General features: G+C 38.0%; 1 long non-coding RNA gene across 1 annotated transcript; it reads left to right on the forward strand.

The window, feature by feature from the left end:
* Positions 1 to 15851: 15851 nt before the first annotated feature.
* Positions 15852 to 24589, forward strand: LOC125329142. The gene is made up of 3 exons (XR_007205059.1): positions 15852 to 15953; positions 20154 to 20274; positions 24523 to 24589. It is a non-coding gene; the product is annotated as an uncharacterized LOC125329142 (long non-coding RNA).
* The last annotated feature ends 2092 nt before the right edge of the window (positions 24590 to 26681 follow it).

A 26681-nucleotide genomic window follows, 5' to 3' on the forward strand; every position in this document is an offset into this window, starting at 1 on the left:
TTTTTGACATTTAGCATGCAGGTAGCAATACAAGTAATCTATTGTTTTCCTTTATTACTGACAATCAAGTTTTACTTTCCTTTCTGTAACAATAAAAAGTAGCTTTAGCAGTACATCTGTCAAAATATTTACCTCCTAAGCCACCAAATTTAATGTCAGTATCTGCTTAGTATTTTAATTTCTGTTACCAAAGCTAGATGAAAGCAGATGATAGTAAGACCATATATGTAGCTCAAAAGTTACAATAAAATAATAGCTTTGATTTGGGGTCCTTAAATGTGTGCAAGTACTAAATCAGATTGACAGTCATCTTAATGCCTAAAGGACTGATGTATCTAAGTTACTGATGTAACTAAATCTAAGTTTCTGTAAGATAAGCATTGGTTTTAGTGCAGCACTTTTCAATCACTCCTTTTAGTTTGGATCAGCTTATAAGGCATTGATGACCATCAGGTGGATTGGGTTCGTTTGGGGTTTATCCCCAGTTGTCATGAGTTGCTCTCAGACCATAAATAGGCACATAAAAGGGCCCTCAAAATTGCAAGCAATTATCCCTGAATTAGTCAAGCACAGCAGAGAGACTGAGGACTGGACAATTTCAGAGAGCTTTACTTTTTTTCTGTCTCCCTTCTTTTTTCATCTAAGCCCTAACAGGCTGGTGAAGGGGAGTTTTTTTGGTAGGTTAAGTAAACCTCATTTTTTAGGACCATTATCTCCTGCTGGGAAAAAGACAATAACTGCCCCTCGAACTGGGGTATACCTGCTCTTTTTTCTGCAGCTTTAAATTGAATTAACACATGGAGTATGTCTATGTGGAATGGGGAAGAAGGATAAAAAAAGAAGTCACAAATTTTCCAAATGCCAGAAATGTTACATGAAGGAAGCATTAGGAATGAGAGATGGTTAAAATTATTTTGTGAAGCCCCCCTGTCCCATTTCACCCCTGCTCTTGTTATCAGCTTGGAGGCAGGGAATATCTATTCTCCTTTCACTTACCCACATTCTCTTTGACACCTTTCACTTACGTGGGTAACATTGTGTTCCCCATGGAGTTTTTCATCTTGTAAAAATGACACTTTCAGGGATATGACTGTAGAGACTGAAATGTTGATTACCTAGCATTAATCATTTCTGGAAATACCAGCCTCTAAAGATGCTAGTCCTCTGGGGTGCATATAATATGCATGGAGAGGAACAGACTGATAGCATGTGTGGGAGTGCGTGGGACAGTACATACTTACTCTTGGCCATTTTGGCATTGATTTATCCTTTTGTGGTCACATTTTAAAAATATTGTTGACTTCCCATTCTAGTTAATTAACTGAAGAAGTCCTTCTCTTTTGGTGTTGCTCTCCACTGGTTTCATTAATATGTAATGAAATTTCCCTTTGTGCCTTTAGTGTCAATGTTCGAGAGCATATCTGCAGGGAAGGCTTTATACCATCAATCTGGAATCCCTCTTCCCTCTCAGCTGCTTTTCTCCATATTGATGGCATACAGGATAAACAGAACAAGTTAATTTGTAATCTTAGATAGAAAATGATAGCTGCACTGTTTCTGTCATTGAGCACTCTGCCAGTTTAAACAGCTGATTAGTCAGCTTCTGTGGAATCGATCTGAATCAGTTCCACCTGCGTGCACCCACCAGGAGCCACTTTATTGTAAATCAATCATTCTGAAAACATCTCACAAAGGGGCCAGTCCTCACTAACAAGCCATCAATTTAAACTGTCTGTCTGGAGAACTCTAGAAATTAGAAGTGCAACAAACATTTATTCTAAAATTATGGAGAAGTTGTTTGGGTTTTATGTTGTTTTTTTGTTGTTTTTTTTTTTTTTCCTTTTAAATGATAGCCTGTGATATTTGGTGCTAGTGGTGATTTTCTTACCTTTTTTACCTTTATTTTACTCCCATGCATTGGGTCACTTTTCAGACATCCCAAAAGTGCAGGTACTTTCTCATCGGAAAAAACAATAGGTTTGGAATTTTAACAACAATGGATAGAATGGATGGCCTTTATTACTAGAAGGCAACATTAACAGTAACTCAGAGACTTTATATCCTGCCCTTCTGCCCCTTGGGTGTTAAGATCGATCCCCAGAGTCAGAGAAGTTCTCCTTATTCTTTGACATGATGAATTGCTAAATTTTGCCTGTGCAGAGAGTGGGTCTTCCAGCTGGCAGTGGTTGGAGAATCTGCCCCAGGGGAAAGATACAGATATATGGCTTGGTCTCCAAACCCTTCCTTTAAGACGCTTCATACTACCCTAAATAAAAGAGAGTGGAGAAGGTATATTCTACCTTCTTTTTTTTTTTTTTTTTTATATTGCCCTGTCTAGGCATTTCACTTATGTCAACAAAAAAGCTGTGAGAATCATGTTTTCCAGTTGTTTAGAATCTCCAGGGTATTATTCAGCTTGAGAAAAAAATATGGCAGCACTTAGTCTGCAAGGTGTAGAGCAAAATACTGTGGCGATGTTGTGCTGTGTAATTACACGCTGCCACCTGATTGCATTGTCAACACTGTCTCTGATTACAAGGTAATTGCTTAGTTACTAGCTTGGATGCAAAGTCTTTCAGAGACTTGTGTATTAAACAAGTGTCCCACTCTTGGAAATGCAGTCAAAATAGAAGTTCAGTGAGGCCTCGTGATTGTACAGAAACTAATTTTTCACTTGGGTTACACTGTGCCTGATCTATCTCTGCTTAATCCCAGCTGAAATCCTCTCATCTATCATTCTATTTGTAGTAGGATACTCTGGTGAGATGTGTCTTATCAAATATTGTAGAGTATTCACAGCAAGTTCAGAGCTTCAGCTTCCCTCCTCTTGCAGGGGGAAATGTGAGAGACTAAAATGTTAATGGTTAATGCCTCAAACAATCAGCCATTTGCAAAGCAGTGGGTGCTTTTCTGACATGCATGGTAACAGCCCAGGTGCAGAGGGGTGAACACCAGAGGATGACCGCCACAAACCAGCCTTTGTTTAGCAACAAGTCGAGTTTTGAGATAGATAATGGAAGAGGATGTTGAGAAGCAGATCCTTAAAGGCAGGACAGGAGTTTTTATCACACCAGTGTCCTCCCTTACGCAGCTGGCTCAGTTGTAAATACATACCCACCTCTTTTAAACAAGTCTCCTGCTCCTTATCTGGATGCCATTTTCATGTAGAACTGGTCCAGCTGTTTGCTGAGTCTCTAAAGGTGCTTAAATTACTTCCTCTATTATAACAGGCTTGTGCTATGTAACCAAGATGACCACTGTTTGGTCAACTCACATTTTTCACACAAGTAATAGTTTTGTCAGGGTTGACCATGACTTCTACTTAATTTGTTTTGTATCATCTCTGATCATCGACAAAATCCCTGAGCTTATTTGCCTTCATGATATTCTGAATGACAGGCTTTGAGCTGAGCATGAGTACCAGATAGAAACTCTGCAAGAATGGCAATGGTTTCCTGTAAGAGGAATTATTTCAATCTGGGGAAGAAAAAAATAGGAAAATAATTATCTTACACTTATTTAGGAGAATAATTTATTTAATCAGCATGTATTTGCTGTCCAGTATATCTTTACCCTGTTCCATGGACCACTATTAGAGTGTGGATCTTTGCTTCTACCTTGTCCTCCTGTGACTGCTGAAAATTCCTCATGAGCTAGCAAACTATAAATGCATTCACTGTCTGTCTCCATGACCACAGCAGCAAATTTTACCACATAGGAATCAGGAAAATATAGATGTTACATCACATTACTCAGAAAAGTCTGTATTATCCAGTAAAGCAAGCATAGTTACAGAAAATGTAAGTTAAATCATACATGCACAATCATGACTTAAAATGAAAAAAAAATTATATCCTTACAAATAAGAGAAAATTCTAGTTACTAGAAGGATGATATTTCTTTAAATACCTAATTATGCTACCCTGATTATTTCTGAAAATGTCTTCAGGTGAAAAGTCCAAGAATTTAAATAAGTAGCTCTAGTTTATACTAAAAATTGTGACTTAACTGCTGTTTTGGCTCCTGAGAAGATATTGTGCTATAGACACTTGGTTAGTGGCTAGGATCCCTGGGATCTACAACAATGGAAATAATGGCATGTTAGTACCTATGATTATTTTTTTCAGCTTACAAAATAATAATGCAAATAATCTTGCCAAATTCTGTGTGTTCTCTCTGATACAGTTGCCTGCTATCTGGCTCAAAGTTCTGTGACCTGTCTGTGCAGGAAGATATGGCCTTATTTACAAATTTGGGTAATTTTAATTGCTATTTTAATAGGACAATCTTGGTGATTTTACATTGTTGTTAGTTAGCAAGAACGTTCTGCATTAATATTACTGGACTGAATGCTGTACAACAAGAGGATATAAATATAATTATTTAGTTGACAACCACTCTTTCTAGAATGTTTAAACTGAAAGATGAAGATGAGAAGTGCAAACACGGTTACTTCCAGATTCTCTCCCTGAGCAGTGGAAGAAGAAGTCGGGTGACAAACTGACCAAAACCCCCATGCCCTGTCTCCCTGTGCTTTTGGTGGGAAGGAGGGAGGGGTTGGGGGAAAAAACTGTTTTTAAGGGATTATTTTACTTCTCATTATCCTTCTCTGACTTTGTCAGTAATAAACTCACTTTGCATGGGTGAATTCTAACTTGAGCCTGTTTTGCCTTTGGGGTGTTTTCTCCTGGTCCTTATCTCAACTCATGAACCCTTTAATATTTCTCTCCTCTGCCCAGCTGTAGCAGGAGAGGGTGAGTGAGCGACTTTCATGGATGCCTGGTGTTTGGCCAGTGTCAAACCACGACATGCCCACATTAAACTGATAACAAATAGTAAATGCTGAAGTTGAAAATGTAATGAAAATTGCAATTCCATGTGGTAGAAAAATGTATTAGTAGACAGAGACATCATTAGGTTATTGAGAGAGATTGTTGTTATCTGCAAGCACCTGGTTCATAGTCAATGCTTCTGAAAATCTGAATTGCAAGATGTCTCTAGAGGCTCTATCTGACCCTCCTGCCTGTCTTACTGGCTGTGTTCCAGTGCCTTTCAGGATGAAATGGGACAACTCAGAGTAATATGCAGAGCTATCTATCTTCCCTGCCCCGTCAAACTGTTGATGTATTATGGACTTTTTTCATACTTTTGATCAGGAAACCTGTAAGGAGGTGACTAGCAAAGACAGAATAACATGTGTGATGGGGCAGTATGGTTTTATTGAGCATAACAAGTTGTATTTTTGCTGGAACGCTGGTATCCCACTGTGGGCTGTCCATGCTGGCATTCTGCAAGACTCTGCAGTTCTCTCCTGAGATGTTAGAGTTCACTGGCATGAGAAGTTGACTTCCCTAATATAAAAGAAAGCTCTGGGTACATCCACCACTTAACCAGCTTCCAGATTGTAGAAGAGGTAAATTAACCAAGATAAGAAAACCTCAGAACTGCTAGGAGTTGAATTGCAGCTACAGCAAAATTATTAGCATGATGACAGCTTTTGCACAAGGGATCAAAGGGCATGAAAAATGGAAACAGCTCCATCTCTTCTTGCCAAAAGGAGCCAGAGTAGAAAATTACAGATTTCTTACTGTATTTAGTACCCCGGGATATGTTCCCTTGGTTGGCTTGCTTAGAGTTCCTATCTTAAAAAGACACTTCAGTAAAACAGTGTAAAACTGTGATAATTTTAATCCATGCTTAAACATGGATTATTTTTTCCTAGTCCATCAGCAGTAAAAACTCTTTCTATTGTACCTTTCCTACATGTGTAGCATAGCATTGAAAGTGTCTCCATTATATGCCATTTGGGGCTTCATATTTATTAGTTTGTAGTATCAATTGTGCTCAGTTGCAAGCAAAATAAGCTATATTTATTTTAAATGCCAGTTCTGCAATCTTGACTTGGGAACTGGGAATAACAGTTTCTTTTTGAAACTGTATTTTGACCCTGGAAGTAAAAGTTGAGAATTGACAGGAATTTCCATAGCTATGTTGAAGCAATTCTTTAGTCCAAAATCTAAAAGAGAACATATTTCAAAATAGCAAGGATTGTGAGTAGACTAAAAAGTCTTGGGCTTCAGTCACTGTGGTAATTCAAACCCAGTTGAGCTACAATAATAAAAAGTGTTAAAATGTATTTATATCAGTCAAGTGAGCTGAACAAAGTTTGGATACCTGTGTAAGAAGAGATGAGCAAATTCTGATCTGTTACTTTAGCTTAAGTCTTTTATTACTCCACTGATTTGAACTGAAGCTCTGTGGACTTAGCCAGTGTAACTGAAATCACATTCAGTAAAGTACAGTGAAGTAAAACTCAGCTTGATGTGAATGATGATCTAAATTACCCTACTTGATCATCTATAATCTTTTTTTATCAACCAAAACTTGATAAACTTCTTGTCAATACTATTTGCTTGCTGACACGTTTTGACCCAGACCACTGTTTAGCATATTTAGCCTTTTATTCCAGGCTGTATTTCAAATTTGACTCAAGTAGGCCCCTTCAACCTCCTTTTGGCTCTGTACTCTAGCAGTTTTGTGTGATTTAACAGAATTTAGACAAAATTTAAAGGGCAGCAAAAACTAAAGAAGATAGAATAAAGATAGTCTAGGTAATAAGGTAAAAAGACTTTCAAATCTGTTTCATTTTAAAAAGGCACCAAATGATGTCCTTAGAAGCGCTTCTGTCAAATCCTTTGCTTATACTAGAAAGCAGAACATAGTTTTTATTTAAGATGATGACTCTCATTGATTAGCTTACTTGAAAACAGTTTGTTTTTTTCTCAGATCTCAGCCAGTAGTTTTTTGGATGAGATGGACTGCTCCCTGAATAATAGCAAAGAAACAGAGCTATCATGAGAAGCTTTGTATTTCTGTTGCTTACTGATATTATACTATTGTTGCCTAAATGAAGAGGTGTGTGTAAAGAGGAACAATGCTCTGCTTAGGCATCCAGTCCAACACAGAACTCTGCAAAAGGCTACTCTATTAATTACAAAATATATTGGTCTCACTAGCAAGAGTAACAAGGCTGATCAATCCTCCTCAGCAATGAAAAATCAGACAGTCTAAAACGTCAGTATGACAACAATGTATAGTTTGGGACCTAAGAAGTGCAATGACAATAACAGTAAAAATCCCCATTTATGGGGCACTTTATCAAACAAACATCTCAGGGCACCACACAATAAAAACATAAGAAAATTAAATCAAACAGAGCTGTGGGCTTGATTGAAGGGAAATCATTGATCCTTTTTCCTAAAAGCATAATCAAAAAACCCAAAACCTTAATCTCTTGAGGTCTAACATAAAAGTTCAAAACCTGTTTCAGATGTGTAGTACTAGCATCCTGAAGATGATTTCTTTTCTTGCTGATTCCAGATTTGTTCTGGCAGGGCACAGAATAGGATGCCTGAAACAGTAGATTGCAACTGATTTAGAGTGTACTTACTACCTTCTAGTACAAAAGCTTATTCAAGGATTATAGAAAAATTACTTAAATTTGAGGAAAAGTACAAGAGATTATCTGATATAATCTCTAATCCTTCAGTTATTATCTCTCTTTTTTTTGATGTATAACATCGGTCTTTGTTTCACATTCATGCAGGTGGCTCTACTATGTGATTGTACCAAGTCACAAACCAGTTCTGGTCTTTTTTCTGCTTTCCCTGTCTCCAGTTCCTTTCTGATGATACTGGGATTCCCATCCTGCATCCAGCTGCATGATGCAATTATGTCTGTAAACCCTTTTTTCTCCCTTCTCGAAGTGCAAGAGTAGGCACTCCTCTTGGCAGATAGTTGAGGTGAAGATGCTTAAATACAGAAAATGTCATCTCTAATGACTCATTCCACTGCCCACCTTCATTTCCATGCTCAGTGCTATGTCTCTGTCAATTATCAGGTCCAATGAATAATAATAAGCTCAATACAGCTTTTTGTCAATATACTTTTCCTGACGTTCACCACTCATTGATATTTCTCCCATGTTTGCTTGAACAATCTGTTATCTCCAGTCATCTTTAGTTGCATGAACCCAGACACTGCGTAGAGAATTTGCCAGATGTCTTTAAAGTCTTCACCACTGAGGAGCTTCATCAAAGGGATCAGTCCAAACTGCATTACCTGTATTGTGTGAATTCTGTCTGAGCAGCACAATTCAATGGTAGAAACTGTTCAGTAGGTACAGAAAGCAGAGAACTATCCAGGCAAACGGTGCTTATGCCAGCTGACAGTCCAGAAAAAGGAGCTGCTGGTCTGCACAAGGACTGCATTCTTTTGTGAAGATAAAGCAAACATGCATATCAAAAAGCCTAAAAATGGGTTTGATTTCCTCCAAACTTGAAAATAAATTTCACTTCTGTATATATTAAAGGTACTTGCAAAAGAGCAAATCTCTATTACTAAAGGTAATAAATAAACATGCTTTCTTTTCCTCATTCAGACAATTTAATCTCAACGCTATTAATTTAATTTTTTTTTCTTGAAATGTTGTAAAATACTAATGCTTGTGGCTTTGGACCAGTTTGTAATAACCTTATGTAAAAAAGTAGTTGAATTTTATCGAATTTGGCATCAATGGAAAACCAGAAAGAAACACATCCCTGAATGTATTTTGCAGGAGTTGCAAACATTCACTGAATTCATTAAACATTCATTAGCATTCATTAAATACTCTTGCTGGAATATTAGTCACCATCAAGAGGTACTATGCTGACTATGTGACTGCAATTTTATCTCTAGATAGATTATAGATGATACAATAGTTTTTCATTACTTTTCTGATCCAAATACGATAATAAGAACAAACTTATATTAACTTCAGTAACCTGTTAAGGGAAATTGCATTTCAGATCTCTGGGACCATTCTGTAGTTTTGCTTCATTGCAAAAGTTCTATAGAGGTTTGTTTAAACTAACTGATAGGGAGTAAACAGGACACTAGTGCAGTAAGTGTAATGAGATGGGGTTCTCTCAGGTTTTGCTGGGGCAGAATGATCCTGAAGGAGCAGATCCTGGTCCATCTGGATGTCTCCTTTAGCTCAGCAATGTCAGATCCAGAGCACTGGTAAGCAACAGCCAGCTTTCATAGGCATACAGTCTTAAGTATTGTAGAGATGAGAACTTGCTTTATTTTTCTAATTTACACCAGAAAAAAAGCAATTGTTTACCCTGAGGAAAATAATACATAATAAATTTCAGTTTGGCAAGATTCAGCGTGGGATAGAAACCCTATTCTAAACTTTCTGTCCTACTTTACATTATATTCTTATATGTCTACAATTACTATACCTTGTGGCTCCCAGGTTATGGAGCTACTACCTTGTAGGAGCATTAAAAAAAAAAAAAAAAAAAAAGACTATTTATGCCCCATTGGGTTTGATGAAGTTGTAACAACTTGCAGTGTTTCTTTTTGAAGTCCTTTCATACCCTGCCATGGAGGTCATACTACTGATCTGACTGGTTGGAGAAAACACCAAAAATTTTCTCTCCAGAAACAAACAAAAAACCAAAATAATAAAAAAAAAAAGATATTCAGTATTTTTCATATTTAGCAATGACATTTTCAGAGATCTTTGGTCCATTGTCTTTTCCATTAGTGACAGCTTAAATATGAAAGAGTCCAAGCACTTTCTGCACCCAAAAAACTGTGACGTGTTACAGTTTCAGAACTCTACATTCTGATAATTCTCTGCCTTGAAAGATAGAGGTCCTTTAATGACTGATTTTAATTTAAAAAGCCCCTTCTACTTAAAATTTTATTAATGTTCTTTTTTAACACACCTTTTTTTGCAATATAAAGTCTTTTTAATGACAATGAAACATATATGCAATGTTTATGATCTGATTTAATGCCATTTTTAAATGAGAAAGTTATTAAAACATGAATCATGTTGCAGCTAATAAAAAATGAGAGGAATCACAGGAGCAAAGGCCCAGTCAGAAAGCTGTGGCTCTTTAATGTAGAAGTATTTACTGTGAGATGCTACTAAATGGATCAGAGAGACTAAGCTTTTAGTTCTTTACCAAGGCCTATGCAGAAGATATGAGATTCAAACTCAGTGCACACAATACATGTGATTCTGCATTTGCATTTGAGTCTTGCATCAAAACTGTATCTCAGAATACTTTGAGGAACTGAATGAAACAAGTTGACTACAACACATGAATGAGTTGCAAACTAGGAAATTGCCATTTGCAGGTACAGGTGATAGAACCTTTGAAGAGAGGCTACCCAAGCAGTAGATACTGTGATACATGACCACGTGAGAGGGCAGCCACACCTAGTCTGGGGTTTGAAATACATGGGGACAGGCTCTGGGGTGTGTGGGTGAAGCACAAAGGAGACAGGAATGGGAAGTTGAAGTAGCCAGGAGTCCTTTGAACTCTCTCATAATTTCTGTATCTTTAGTTAATATGAGGAGGTGTTACCATATAGACAGTATACACCAGTAGAGAAGAACCAATAAGGGGAAAGAAGGAGGGGTGTGCACCAAGAGGGAAAAGAGTTTTTTTATCTTTTCACGCATAGGTCCATCAAACCCTGCCAGTCTGCAGTGATGGAAAAGATGCATAATATGAAAAAGCTTGGTAACCGGCATGTGTGATTGAACAAACCAATGAAGAGATAATATTTGAAAGCTTTACAGCTTGGAAAGCTGTTAGCAAGCTGGTGTCCCCTTCATCATTTTTAATTTTACTTTTACTGCCCTTCATTTGCTTTGACGGGTTGATGTTGCCATGGTGCAGTTGAAATTCTCGTAAAAGTGCTGTTACCCTTTCAAGATGGCTATTTTTTCCTAGGGTTTATACCACATTTTATAGTTATGTCAGAAGGTTTACTTGGTTTATGAATTCTCCAAGCTCTGAGACTGCTCTAAAAACCCTAGGTTGCAGTTCAGGCTTGCCTTTTAATTTCTGAGATTTAGCAACCACTACATCAGTGTATTATTTCCCCACATAATTAGAAAACTAATTTTAAATGCATTCTTTTGTTAATATGGGTAAATAAAATTTTTTGCTTGTCCCTCACCTTTTTGATCTGTAGTTTCTTTAACAATAACAATAAAAACCATTTTTTTCTGACTAAAGCTATGTAGCTCCTTTTTACACTATCTCCCAGTTTTTAAATGATTTATCTCATGTGAGAAAATAATTCTAAAAGCTCTTTCTGCTGCTTGTGAAATACCATACCCAGTGTTCATAGAAATATTCTCACACTTGTAGTGAAAGTTAATTCATGTCAGATGTGAATTGGTCCCATGACACTTCTGCAATCACAGTTAATTTCCCTTTCTCTTGCTCTGTAGCAATTCAAGTAAAAGATCTATAGAGTTAAATTCTTGTCAATGGTGTTGTGAGTTAAACTTTTTGCAAGATGTTTTTTAAAATGAACATACTCATACTGATAAACCTGAAAAAGCTGTTAGTCATTAAGAACTGTCCTATATGATCCCTACTCAGTGTGAACAAGAGACCAGCTTCACAACTGGAGTGGAACTTTGGGGTGGGAGGGGATGGAAAGGGCCAGAAGGAAGTTTTCTTGACTTTGCATTAAAGTCCAGAAAAATTGTTCAAGAAAGATATGCCCGGTAAGAGCAGCTCATGAGATTTGTTCGTTACCATTTCTGTTGTTTTTTGACGAAAAAGAGACTTTAATAGGTGTACTGTAGCTGCCTTTCATAGCAATACTGCTGCTAAGGGAAGGAAGGAAAGTTTCAGACACAGCTCTATTGAATTAGTGTTTATTGCCTTCAGTTGAATTAGAAGCAAAAATCTGAAGCTCTGATTTTGCTCTCTCTTCCAACAAGCCCTCCTGGAGGGTGCTGGGAAAGAGATGAAGTAGTCATTGAAGGCAGCATGAACGAATCCAGATACAAATGCAACTTGCGCCCAGACATAACTTTATAAAAACAAAATTTTTGACCTTCTCAAACCCAGTTTGGTCCAATTTCTGTCCCTAACAGAAAATCAAATGAGCAAACAATGTTTAAATGTCAAATTAGAGTCAACAAACAAACAGAATAAAACACGGAATTGGCATCTTACTACTGTAGGTAGTATCAGATACACCAGTTCTTAGAAGTATCTTGCTTGAGGACCAAAAATTGGACATAATTTGATGATTCTTTAGGCAAAAACGAAATAAAATCTCAGATATATACACTTCAGGAGATATACACTGTACTTTGTGTAGTCCAGATTTAATAGGAAGAACCATTATTAAAGCATTTCACAGCTTTGCTTTTCTTTCCTTCTGCTTGCCTATTTTACAGCATAGTGTACTGACCAGCACTGTCATATTTGCATATTGTATTTTTGCATAGCACAAGGACTGTTTCCTCACACAGGACTGACTTACATCCTTTAAGAAACAAAAGAACTTTGAGGGTTTTTCTGGATTTATTATGCACTGAAGTAGTTTCCGCAAAATTTGAATGATACATTTAAACTCAGAATTTAAATGGAAACTTGTCTGTTGAAAAAAGAACATTAGAAAATTTCATCTAAGTATGTCAGTCATCCAGCTATAGATTTGATAAGGTCATTTGAATAAGAAACTTGTATTTGCTCCTGCATGCACTCATAATTTAGTGGAGAGGGAAAAGGAAGCGGAAAGCAAATGTTCTTGATTCAAAGCTATTATTACAGCATGAAGTGGCTTTTTTTCTCCTAAGTTAATAGGTTTGTTCCTGTTACCCTTGCCAGAGTCCCATGCAGCTCTATATTGTTATTTTATTTTAGCTGAATGACAGTTTAAATGCCATTGTAATCATGATGTGTCCTTAAAACGGTATCATTTTGTTTTGGTCTCTTGTTAAATACTTTCCCCCTTAATTGCCTTTTCATTCAACCAGAAGACTTACAATGGCAAGCACAGCACAGCTGAAAAACAATTCGTTCTATCAGTCACAGACTCTCATAATGGAGCACCTTAATAAGAGCTAGTTCTGTACTTCTTGAAGGCACAAGATAAATTAGGTTCATAGTCCATTATTTGAACAAGGGTATCTGACTTATGGCAAATCTATCTGAAAGAGTATTGTAGAATTGTATTTTATCTTTAAGAAATGTGTTTTCTAAAAGTAAGATATTTGCTTCTGTTGCAGTAAAGGTTTTAAACAGAAGAATTTCTCTCTAATGTTTGTTGAATCATACTAGAATGATGAGGTAGAACAGAGCCATACATCAAACAAGCAGTGTGAAAAACTTAGCATTGTATTTTATTTCAGTAGGGAAGGCTGAGCACAGAATGCCGAATGGTTTTGCCAAGAGCGCACTCTCTCTCCCTTATTTACCAAGCTATATATACAATGAAGAAGGTGACAGCACTCTTAAACTTTTTCTGCTGCTGAAATTTACAGATGTGCACACTTTCTTACTCTTTTGCGAAGAACATCACACTGGCAGAGCTGGAGACTGCATTTCTCTAACTCTGTAGAACTGCTATAATATAAAGAGAAGCAAGACAGTTGTTCAGTAGGTTTTTCTGTAGATGCCCTATCACTTTGTCCTCTTTCTCAAGCACAGAGTTGAGAATGGGTGAAAAGAGAACTCTGCCTTTCTTCCAAAGCCTGTTTGTTTTTATCTTTGGCTTTTCCTTGCTGTGTGGTGACAACTAACCACACTACTACCACAGGTAGTATTTTCCATGGTGACCATTTTCTAATGAGGAATCTTCTAATTTAGGCATTGAAATAGCACTAGGAATTCACTTTCTGTGTGCCTCATTTTTTGCCCATCATCAGACAACCACTGGGGTTAGTATGACCTGGAAGAGATTCAGACTTTTGGTTTAACATCTGAGATATGCTATGATGAACTGAAACTTCCGTAACAAGATCCTTTGGTTTTGGCTTTAATGCAATCATATTCAATCTTCTCTTGCAAACACTTGCTTCTAATTTTTACCACAATCAAGAGGTCAGCCAATCCTTTCTTGGTATTTCTTGATCCATGGCTAAATACACAGAAACTTTGAGGAAATCAGTTACTCTTTATATAAAATTTCTTAAGGGATAAATGGAAAGGAGATTTACTGTGATTTCTGATCCCATCTTACCACCGCCTTCATTCAAATCCCTCAATTTCCTTGGGTGGCATGTTGAACTCCTACTCCTGGAGGAGGGATATTTCACTTGGAATAAATAGATGAGGTTTCCAGATAAAAATAAAAGTGTTTATTTTAAGGATGTAACTGACCATTCTTGCTGTATTATCTACTACTGTAATTCTGTTTACAGTGTTACTTTCTAATTAGTGGGCCAATGAGCAGTGCTCAACCACTCAGTCCCCCTGGTCCTAGAGTGGAGCAGGAAGCCATTGAGCTAAATTGGAGACAGGAACAAAACTAAGGTGAGTCAGTTTGCCGTGGCTGCAATGGGTCTGCAACAAATAGGGTTTCATGACTGCTAACAAGGGTTAATGCATGTTTCTCCTTGTCATGGATACAGATTGCCTTCCTAACAGGTGGAGATAATGGACTGCTTAAGTCCTTCTGGTAAAGTAGCTTTGATTTAGAGTAGTGGATATGTGGTGTTGCAGGCATTTACAGTGATTATTGGAAATTCTGCAATAGAAATTATGTCTGTCAAAGTAGCAAGACCAAGAAAAGCCTTACAGCTGCTTCCTCCAGCTGCTCAGGGTCTGTAGGTGGTGGGTGCCGTTTTCCTCTTTTTCTCTTCCCTAAATACTGGGCCAGATGCTGTGCTGCTGTCACACCTGCTACACTGCTCTCTCTCCTTTGATTTGCAGACACAGACTTCTGGCCTAAGAAACCCTAAGTGAAATTAGGAGGATTGTGCATCCATGTGTAGTTATTGTTGTCACAAGACATCTGATATTTAAAACTTTAGTTTATGAAGCCATTTCGGGAACAGACTTCCTGAGTTGTGAGCCCTCTTAAATATGCCAGTAAAGACAGTTTCCAAGATGCAAGAAATATCTCCATAAAGATTACAGCCTAATGTCTAGCACTTCAAGATATTCCAGTAGGAGTACAACTTTTACTAGACTTTCATTAAAGTTTACTCATGATGATAGAGAGTCTTTCCATGATGTTCAAATATTAACACACCTGCTGACAAATTTGAGTGTTTATTGTTACCTTTTGAGTAACGCCTTTCTCAGAAGGGATTAAGAGGCCCATTGTTTTAGCATAATTTCATGTAGACAGTTTAGTGGATCTGTGATGTGATGGACATGTCATGCGTATGAATATCTTACAATACTAAACACAAAAAAATATACAGTGTTTTGATTGGAATAGAGTTAATATTATTGCTGGGAAAAAATTACTCTCTGGAGAAAAAAGTTGTTAGTGTTGGTTTTCCTTCAAAAACTCAAAAAAACCAAGCGTTCTATTTGCCGTGTTAATGTTATAGACCTCATCTTATGCTTTAATAGTATCCTGTTGGCCTCACTTTTGAATCAAATTTTTTTATTTTTCTGAATTCTGCAACAGTAATTTTGTTCTCAGCTTTTTATCTTCAGCCACTACTGCATTTTGAAGTGTCTGTGCCTGGTTTTATATCCAAGTCTTCTGAAGATTGGAGTTTGGGGATCCTGGGAGTGTTTCTCGTGGAGATTTTTTCTTGAAAGAAATTTATCATGAATAGCTGGGTGGATTCTGGTGCAGCTGAAGTGTTGGATACCAAGGCAAATGACATTGCTTAAAAATGATGGCCATGAAATGCAAGTACATTGCAAATCACTCAGCTGCAGAGTCTTGGAATAAAAGCACTACAGGGCTGATGTATGGACTGATGTTGCCATTTAATGTGGTTTCCCAGCAAACCTTTCATAAAATTCATGACTGTAGCTGACCTCTGTTACTGTGTTCCTCTTGGGGAAAAAAAATGGCTATAACCCAGCTCTCTACAGCAGTGCACTGAAAAGTGATGTGTGATGTGAAGCAAGGTGAGGGGAATCATGTTCACTTCACCACAGACACTAAAGGTGAGCCTGTAGTCAAGCAGTTGATTAAATGTCACAGCATATTCGACAGTCTTCTGGGCTGACAAGGTTCTATTCTGACCAGATTTAAACTAAGAGCCCGATTCAAATCACATTTTCTACCAGCTTTACTCCACTGCCAGTGTTGCTTAAAAGTGTTGCTTCTGTAAGAGCAGAATCAGCCGTCAGCTGCCAGCAGGTAACACAGTGCTTCCAGTTACCACAAAACAGGAAAAAAGACACTGTGTATTGTCTTTTGCTCCTGTATTAGGTATAGTTATTTGGTTTTTGCTTTATGCATGGCTGTGAGTGCTGGTTTTCCCTGAAATCAGCAATTCTGCCTGTCCTAGAAAGTCTTGTCTTGTGTAAAAACTGGAGTGCCGTTTTTCACTTCCAGTATAGCTTACAGTCAAGGGACAGCTGCTGCTGCATGTTAAGTATGTGTATGAATGCCCCAGCAAGTTGAATTTGAGGCAAAAAGTCTGGCTGACATGGTAGTGTCCGAGCCACCTCCAGAGAGAGCAGAAAGCAGTATAGGTGGGGGAGAGTGTAATGGAAATGTGAAAAGAGGCAGAGTATCTAATCAGACAGATGATGAGGAATCATTTGTTTTCTTCCTTCCTCTGTGTAAAATGGTAAATCAAAATACACCTCTCATTCCAACTTCCCTGTCTTTCAACTTCCCACTCTTTCAAAGTACCTCTTTAAACTGTGAGAGCTGATATGGCGTCGTCTTTCATATGTGAGATTGATTCCATATTTTGGGAAATGGAAAATGAACTGTTACTGAAAGTGTGCACTTTTGCCACAATAGCAACTAAAACCAATTCAGCCCTTCCGTTCCCTCAGGTCAAATTAATAAGCAAACGTGAGCAGAGTGCTTTTGGCACCTGTGTGATTGTGATACGCCATCTATCAGCAGAGCATGCCGCACTCTGTATGCTTCTCTAGGAGAGTGGTGTGTTAGTCCTTAAAGGTCTGTGGCACAGCTGAGGCAATTGCTTTCTTGTTCCTACCTCCACTTGTCTCCTTCTGGGTGTTTGTGTGTGGATCTGTATGTAATGAGGGAGGTACAACTGGAAGAAGAGGCAGGAAAAAGTTCTGTGATGATGAGTTAATGATGTGGCGTTTACCTGCTGGTGAGCCCAAAGTTTGTTTCAAATTAGCTAGCAAAACTGTCCTCGCAGCCGGGTTTTGACAGCATGTGATGGCAACTGCAAGTCAGAGCTTCCACAATTCCACCCAGTTTCTAGCCCAAACAAGCTGTATGTATAGTAATACAGTGCAGTTGTGTAAAAAAATTTACAATATAATTAATTTTTTTTATTCTGGTTTCCTCTGGGCTATATAGTCTCTGCCTGTTATTTTATTTACTCCATAGCTATTCTTGTTTTGCAGTTATTTCCTTTAGATTGTAGCTCTAAGGTCAGTCTAAGGACAAGATGTTCCTTCCAGAGATGAGTTGTGAACAGTAACAAGTAGGCTGTGTAAATGTTTCTTTCTTCTGTGTCATTCTGAAAACCTAGCTTGGGAAAAAAAATTAGCCTCCTTCAACTCAGGATTTAGATCCTAAATTCAGATTTTGAGGTTGACATCACTCCTTTGGTGCCTCCAAGTAAATTATAACAGAGTAATTACAAGGTGACCCAAAGCCATGCCTATGGAAGTTGTAATTCTCCAGGCTGAGAATGACTTTTGTAGCTCTAAAATGTAGAGGACAGGATTAGTTGGGGTTTATTTTTCTATTTCACTAGATTATTTTTTCAATAATTCCATGTCATTTTTTTTCCTATTTTTGAAATACTGTTTTGATTCAAAAACCATGTTACAGATCTTGCATCATACTGGAATCATCTGTACATTCCTAGGACATTAATACGAGTGTAAGAGTAAAGGCTACCTTGCTACCTAAATATTTCCTCCATGAGGGCAGAGGGTTTTAACATCCAGACAGAAAAATTGATTAATAGAAATGGAAAGAGTAGTTGGAGTATCACACTCTGCTCCTCTATCTCTTTTTTCTTCTGGACAATATAAATGTGCTGGTGGTACTAAATGCCTTCATTCATAAATGAGTACAATAAAGATTAGTCTTTAATTATTTCTGGCATATGTCCTTTAAATTCAAAGCCTGTAAATCGCAATGGGCAAAGGGTAATATGTCTTAACAGGTTACACCTCCCGAAGGATTTGTTGATTGACATCAAAATTGTTTCCCCTCCCTCTCTTCTGACTGACAGAATGGCAGGTGTGAAGTGATGGCAGTGTGCTGTAATAATGTGTCAAAAGACCTTAAATCAAGACTAATGTGGCTTCAACGATAAGCTCCCAAACGTTTGTATGGCAGAAAATGGAACTGTAGGGCAGATTCATCTTGGGACTATTACATCTTTGCACTTTCTAAAAGTGCTTTTTAGTTAGGGTCCTCGGCTGATTACAGGGCAGAGGTTTTAGAAGTATTTCTTTTTACAAAGCCACTGTGGGGAGAAAAACATTTCTATGCTTACTACTATGAAAAACTTACATCTAGTGTGGGTTTTTTTCACAGCAATTTTAGTATATTTGTAATCCAGAACCTGAAATAGGTATAAAATATACTTGTTGCAGCAGCTACTGGTGGTCATCCCTTTGGAGAAAATGCAACATTTAATGCTTGAGAAAACAGGAGAAAGGCAGTGAGCATAAATAAGGGTGAATACACAGAGAGACACTCTCATTTAAGCCACCACTGTTGTGCAGTTTGTACAGAATTTTCTGACCAAGAGGGAAACTGAGCTTACATTTGAAAGGATGATAGGTAACTAAATCTATGTACAGAAAGAGAACAGAACTGATTTCAGCTTTTATACAATAACGTGAGTGAAATTTGGTGTGTGCGAGGGGGAGGAAAGGGTCTGTGGTCATGGACATAACATAAAAGGTATGAATTAAATGCAAGCAGAATGCAGAATTAAGACTTCATTAAAATTATTGCATAAATGAGTTGGCTTGAGTAATAATAAACATTAAATCCTTATTTCTTCAGGAAAAGCCAAACCACAATTCCCTCCTCCTTATGCCAAAGCAAGGCCTAATGAGTGAAGTACTAGAAAAGCAAGTACTAAATGATGCTTGAAATTTGTTCCCTTGCTGAAGAGGGCAGCAGTAACTGAGCAGTGCAGCAATCTCTCTGCTGTCTCCCATCTACAGCTTTAAGATAAATAATTAAAAGAAAAAGACAACAAAGCAACAGAATACTGGATAATCACTGCAGTTTTCAGTGCATTGTATTTAAATGTACACAGTCTCTTCGGGCCTCTGTAAACCTCCTCAGCCCATGGGAATTTTCAGTTTCATGGAAGCAGTTTTCTGACCCATAATCATGGTCTAGGAGCAAAATCTGATTAGTGGAACTGATTTTCAAGTTAGGCTGTTCCAAAATGCCTACAATCAATAAGTAACAAGGCCACCAGCACACAAAACAAAGCACACAAACATGCAGTCAGTAATTTACACTATATACACTATGCACATTGCAGTACACGGTTTACAGCTGTGGTAGAACACCTCCTTTTCACCATCCAAACACTTAAATTAAAACATGGGGTTTGAGAACACTTTACTTTTCAATTTCTTTCCCTTTATTTATTTATCTTTTAAACGAAGTTGTCCTTACTGTGTTTGTAGAACAGCAACAACAACTGAAAAAAATAAATCTATTTTTAAAAATTGGCCTTGGTTTTTACCCAAGGAAGAATTTTTTTCCTTTTTTCTTTTTCCCCTTAGAGGTGGAGCTGAGAGCTTGTTATTTTGTTTGATTGCCTATTTAATATATAAAGCACTGAGAAAATGTACACTATAGTGAAGTCTAAACCCTCCATCCAAGCAGCCATTACAGGAAATGTTTCTGTTGGAAAAGATGGTAACATATGAAAATATTCCTAAATCTCATTTTTCCTCTGAAGCATTACTTAACCCTCGGGCAATAAATTTCACTGAACTCACTGAAGTGAGAAATGGACCCTTTTAATAAGGCTTTTAACTACACATCTTAATGAAACTTAAACAAATGGCTTCCCTGCCACTATGTTGGCTGCATGTGTGTTTATGTATACTATGTAAGAAGAATAAATATTTTTCGTATTTAGAGATTTACTGTTCTATGGTAATTTTCAAACAGCACTGGAAAATAAACAGACAATTCTTTCTTTTTAATAACTGCAGTTTGCCAGCTTTCTTCTTTACCTGAGTAATGACCACCAGGAGGGGCTTCACAGCAGCTTGTTTTGTTCCTAGATCCAGAAAAATATGTGCATTTGCCTACAAGGACAGTGTGCATTTTAAGGTACATTTATCTTTATTTGACTCATTTATTTGCTTGTTTCTTTCTTTCTTTAAAGACAACTCACATCTCTGACCTGTGACACTGGCTAGCACGTGCTGTGGGCTGTGCAAACGGAAATTTCCTACATCCAGGCATTCACTTTGCATAAGTTAAGGCTCTGCATGCTACTCTTGTCCCCACTCCTTTCTAATTTTAGTGAATTTTGTGCTTTATAAAACAGGCTGTTTCAAATGTGAATAAATCTGTATGTCAAACCCACCCTCTTCCCCACAAATACAAATCTGAATATGAATGTCAGGACCCGTGCACATGCCTAGTTTCTGTATTGAGAGCATTCTGCCTATCTGGAGAAATGATTTGACTTCTCTGTATTGCATTAGACCACTGTCATTAACGACAGAGGTGTCATTTTGATGTGATCTGTGAGGCAGTAGAAGCTTTGAAGTTGAAAGATAGAACAGACATGGATAAATTGTGCTCTGAGTATGCTGCTATTGCACCATTATTGCTGGCAATTATTTCACCAAGTGACACATCTGATAAAAAGTCATCTGCCTTGCTGTGGAAAGAAACCACAGTTCGCTGAAGCATATGGTAGATCTGTCGATTTTAGAGCGTGACAAAAAGCTCATTAGTTTTGGTCTGATCATTCTGCACCAATCATGAACTCCTTTGCATTGTTTCCCCTCCATCTTCATGTTTTCAGTTGGTTTCCTTTCCTGACCTAGCACTTGTGCTTTTCTGTTTTAATGTTTGGCCATTTTCTCTCTCTTCTCCATACCACTTTCTCCAACACACCCTTTCCTAATGATGTGCCTAATATGCCTCCTGCTTCTCTTACCCTCTTCCTTAACTGTTTTAAATAATGCTTGTTTCTTTGTTGGTCTCATAAAAGATGGGGTTCACAACTTTTTTTTAGTCTGCAGAGCATTTGAAATCTAACTTCTCCAAATAAATAATAGCCGATTCCATGTACTTAAATTTCAGGCTAGCTTTAAACATGGAACACAGATTTGCTCCTTCAGCTATGCCCCATGAGCGGAGTTCTTAACTGGATTCATATTGCAGGGCTAGTAGCAACCTTTCAAACAAACTGTGTGAACAAAAAAAGGTAAATGAAACTACATTTTTAAGTAGGTAGGGTAACAGGGTGAGATAAAAGGCCATATTTTATCCTCAGATTTTTTACCTGACTAGCAAAAAACCCCAAAAACTACAGTGCATGTATATCAAGACAACAACTACATTGCTAGAGGTCTTCCTTTTCACATCAAAGGATTCTGGGAAAATCATTCTAGAGCACAACTGTGAGGAACAGAGGCATGGAAAATTGGATGTGTCATAGGTTTTAGAGATTCTGCCTATTTCTAAACCGAAAAACTGCTTTGTTAAAACACAAGCTCATGTTCTGTGCTTCAGTGATTGTATTTTCCTGGATAGGTGAGCGATAAAAGAAGGTGGTCTTGAGCTGTACACCTTACCAAAAGGTCTTTCATCACAGTATATCAAAACTGTCTTCCATTAACGGGTCACAGAACCCATGGCATAGATTAATTCCACTTAAACTGAAGTGTCTCAGATACCCAGTTACATTAGTGTCCCTTCATAGACAGTCAAGACTCATAATCATCCTCGAAAGGCATTTTATGTTAAATAGCTGCTGTTTGCTGCAAGGAGCATGGTCTATGTGCTTAGTAAGAATGCTAAAGATGTTATGAAATAAATATTCTCTGGAATTTATCACAGCAATAGGTCCAACAACAACGTGAGCTTTACCAGGGTTTTGCTGCTGAGTCTGGGGGAATTAAATCTTCAAAGTCTTACAGACATTATTATTTTTACTCTAAATTAATGCTCACAGTCTAATCCTTATAATTATATCTTCATAGCATAGCCAAGAGAGGGTGATTTAACTGACTAGAGAGTCTCTGTCCCACTCAGAATAGGCCTCCAGGTCAGAGGTGTATTAATGAGAGAACGGCTGGAGGATGATGAGCAGATCCTGCAGCCTCCAACAGCACTGAATTGACTACAAGGGACTCTATAGAAAATAACTTCCAGCTAATAACTATGCAAATGATCCTGCAGATACAGCTGCTATCACAACTGCAAGCACTCCTGTTGTTTGTTCTTGGAGGAGGCCCTTGTAGTTTTATCAAAGCCCAGACCACGTACAAATTCCCCAGTGGTCACTGTAGCACACCACAATATTTGAAAGGTACAGGAATCAAATTTACATCAGTTTCTTCCAGGACTTGTATCCTGTGCTGGCAGAAGTGGAAAAGATACTGTTTTATAGAGAGCTTCTCTGATCAGTATTCTTGATGTGTATCCTAGTGGTAGGAAGTAGCAATAATAATATTTAAACTACCACATACTACGAAGCTCCATGTTAGAGCAGATAAAGTGAAGCATGTTCTGTTGCTAGTTCCAGATGCTATTTGCATTAGTAAAGCATGTTATGCATGTTGGGCATGTCTGAAAGGGATTTAATTCTGAAAGGGATTTCCAGGCATATCTTGGGTATTTCTTACAAAAGTGGATGAAAAACATAATTTATAACAAGTATAGATTTTCCCATTATTTATAGGGATAGTTTTGACTTCCTAGCTGCAAGCAATGGGTATGAGCGTAATAACTGACTTGGAGAAAGAATGTGAACTAGAAATTTTTACTTGGAGCTTCTCCTGCTCCTGGAAAGCAGTTGGTTTCATTCTGGGCAGAGCAGTGCTTTTCAGTGAGTTTGGACACGTCAAAGCAATGTTAAAAAGACCAGACTCCTGATATCCCTACAAAACACCCTGCAGATATTTAAGCACACATTAACAGAAATACTTCCTAAAAGTCCAGCTACAACAAATCGAATCAAATGGCTGCAAGGAGTTTCACTGCTTGGTGCCCTGATCTTCCTTGAAAATTCTTTGGACAGAGTCCAAGAATGGGAAAGATCTGCAAAACCTAGTAGCGTATCCTTGCAGACACTGATCCTGCAGGGAAACACTGCAGAGGAATTATGAAGCAACTGGTAAATGTAAAAGGGATTTCTTTGTCATACTTGCCATCCATGCAAATGACTGGGTTACCCAGCTACCCAAACTTCTACCTGTGCCCATATCCCCTCAACAAACCTCTCCAGCTCAATTGTCACATGTAATTGTCTACACACCTAATCATCTCTTGTTCTTCTCCATCCAGGCTTCCATGTCAGTGCATGAGTTTGTAAATAATGTGATAATTTTCATAACCTGCTTGGACTTGATTCTCTAACATGCTGTTTCTCAAGAAGCAATTCATCAGCATGGGTGACTGCATGTCAGCTTAACCTGAAAAATTTCCAGGTTTCCTAAATTCCACTGTCTTGCACATGTTTATAATTACTTAATAGCAGCTATGTCCATATACAGAATGATGAAGGGGTGGTTTTTTTCATTATCTGACTAGAATATTGCTGAAGAAACAATGAAGCTTGTGCATTATGAAAAGACAGAACAGGGATGTCTGATCATGTGCAGTGGGGGGATAGGAAATTAATTTTACAGCACCCTTCAGAAAGTCTATCAGAAGGAAAAGTTATCTGTAAAACATTCTCTACCTCAATGGGAAAATAATATATATGTGTAAATCATGGCTTTTCTTGGCTTTAACTGGTGTGACCAGAGTTATCTTTGAAGTAAAGGAACCAGACTTGTTTCCCTTAATTCCAAACATTAAACAACTATGATATTGACTTTTAAAGAAGCTTTGCATTCAAGCTGTACACCTGGGTAGATGGCTACCTAATTCAGCCTGCAAATGTAGGATTATGCATCCTACATTTAAAGTCTTTGATCCATGATAAAACCAACATTTGTTGATTTGTTTTGCACTGTATCTTGCAACAAATGCTTTTCAATATATATATTTTATTGTGTCTGATGTCTAACTGAAGAGTTTGCTGGATAACACTTGAATGAGTGAACTGAAAAAGGAGCAGTATGTTTAAAGCTTCTCAAGAGTCAGAAGTTTCAAGTGCAATAAATTATTTTACAAGTTTTTACTGTGGTTTGATTTGCAAGTCTCTAGGGAGAGCCTAAGAAGACAAGGATATTGGAAAGAAGATTTTCTTCTTCCAAGCAGGAAAAGAAAGTGGAAATTGAATAAAGTTGTAAAAAAAAATAAAAAGTGCTCTGGAGTGTTCATCTCTCTCCAGCATCTCCACTGGGATAGTTTGAACTCACTCTCCCACTGACTGTAAGATTTTTTTGACAGAGAATGAGAGTGGCTGGTTAGTGGACACTAGTGTCTATGTGAAAAAAAATGGGAAAGCAAAACCAGGCAAACTACACCAAGAGGTAGGTGAAAATTTTAGCATAATGAATGTTTTGGAAAAAGTTTAATAATATGTCTGTGTGTTAAAACCTGAGGCCTGGGGGAGGGGGAGAGGGTAGTGCTTTTTGAAGAGGTCAATCAGACAGAAATCAAGCTTAGGGTCATAGATTGCCCTTACTCAGAAATAGGTCTGAACGTTCTCCATCTTTGAAGTAGGAGAAAATTTACAGTCTTTTTTAAAATAGCATTTTTCCCTAGGGGCTGCAGGTGGCAAAGGGTGGGCTTGTGGTAACTGAGGGATGAATGAAAAAAGACTAATTTTTTGGGGAGGGGTGGGGAGATGTGGTTCTTTTGGGGTAGTTTTTTGTTTGTTTTTGGTTTTTTGGTTTTTTTGCGGGGGAGGTGTTGGTTTTTTGGGTGGGGATTTTTTGGGGGTTTTTGAGGGGGCATGTTTTTTTGTTGTGTGGTTGAGGGCTTTTTTGGACAGCTGGTTTTGTTGTGGGTTATATGGGTTTTTTGTTGGTTGGTTTTGGGGTGTTTTTGTAGTGTTGAAGAAGATTATGGCAAATATTTGACCTTGCTTTTGAGCTGTGAGGCAAAAGTTCATTTCACAATTCCCTTGTCCCTCAGTGGCACTCCTTCAATGCACAAAGCTATATTTGTGAATCACCTCCCTAGCTTGAACCACATATTTGCAATTAAAATAAATTTTAAACAATATCAACATTAAATTGCTATATTACAAGTGGAGTCTTTTGGAAGAGTAGCAGGACTGCCTTATGGTCCAGAAAAGGTGTGAGCAGCCTGTTCATTCACTGCAGCTACTTGCTAACTAAGATTACTACATAATTTTGGGGGGAACTGCATAGAGTTCTGCTCAATTTAGTCTTTGTACTGATGAGTATCAGGGCTGTAGATACATAATAAACCAGCTTCATACCTTAGTCTACGGCAAGGTTTGATTTAAGTGTTTTTGACAGCAAGCTGTGCCATCTAGGAGCCAAGACCCTAAAAATATTGGTAGGTAGTGACATATATGTATAGATATAAATATTCATGTCCAAATGCACACACATATATCCATACATGTCTATGTACGTGTCCTGGGTTGCAGTGTATTCTATTACCATCCTCAGGAGCTGTTGAAATCAGGTGGGGCAGTGTTTCCTTGCCTCCTGGCCTCAGACTATCTTTCTGTTAATTGCCCATCATTGTCCTGCCACCTGACTCAGAGATAACTCCCTCCGGACTATCTTCTGTTAACGAGTCTAATCAACACTTGGCCTCATGACTCATTACCCCATTGTGAGATGCTCCGCCCAGAGGGAGGAACCAAGCATCCCATCGTGGATATAATCTGGGACTCTGACCACCAGAGATAACCCTTCCCACTGGATTCCCAGGGGACAGGAGCTACACAGCCACCATTGGACTTTCTGAGGAAGAGCAGACCCTTTTTCTACAGGATCACTGCTTCAGAGGACTGCAGCCACCATTCTACCAGACTGCTACCACCACCCTGCCTAACAGGGTGTCAGGTTGTACCTTGACTCTGTCAGTTTGAACCAGTGTTTTCTTTTACTTTTTTTTCCTTTTCTTTAATTTCCATTAAATTGTTATTCTGACTTGGTGCCTCCCACTGGTTTGTTTTCAAACTAGTACAGTATGGATAAATACCTCTTTTGTGATATGGAACCTTGTGCAGGGAGCAGACACATGATTAAACCTGTGATGAAGAATTCCCAATTCCATCCTAAAATGGGTACCTGTTCATGGTGCCTTATATGACTGTCCATCACTTCCTCTTATCATTCTCCTTCAGTAATTAAAAGTCAAGCTTACTAATTAATGCCTGGCACCAAGAAGGGATAAGGTCAAGGAATAACATCCAAAGTAGACATCTGCATACAGATACACTAATTCAGAGTAGTCCTTTCATTGAACTACTCAAGGCAGACATCACAGTTTTTATGGCACATAAACTCCCTTCCCCAGTGAGAGAGTCTAAGGATGGTCTGGGCAAGTGAACTCAATGAGAGCTGGACCACTTTGCCTTACTGGTGCAGAGCCAGTTTCTTACATGGTTCTCCATAGTCCTG

Source organism: Corvus hawaiiensis, chromosome 8, assembly GCF_020740725.1.
Source record: "Corvus hawaiiensis isolate bCorHaw1 chromosome 8, bCorHaw1.pri.cur, whole genome shotgun sequence".
NCBI classification, from domain to species: Eukaryota; Metazoa; Chordata; class Aves; order Passeriformes; family Corvidae; genus Corvus; species Corvus hawaiiensis.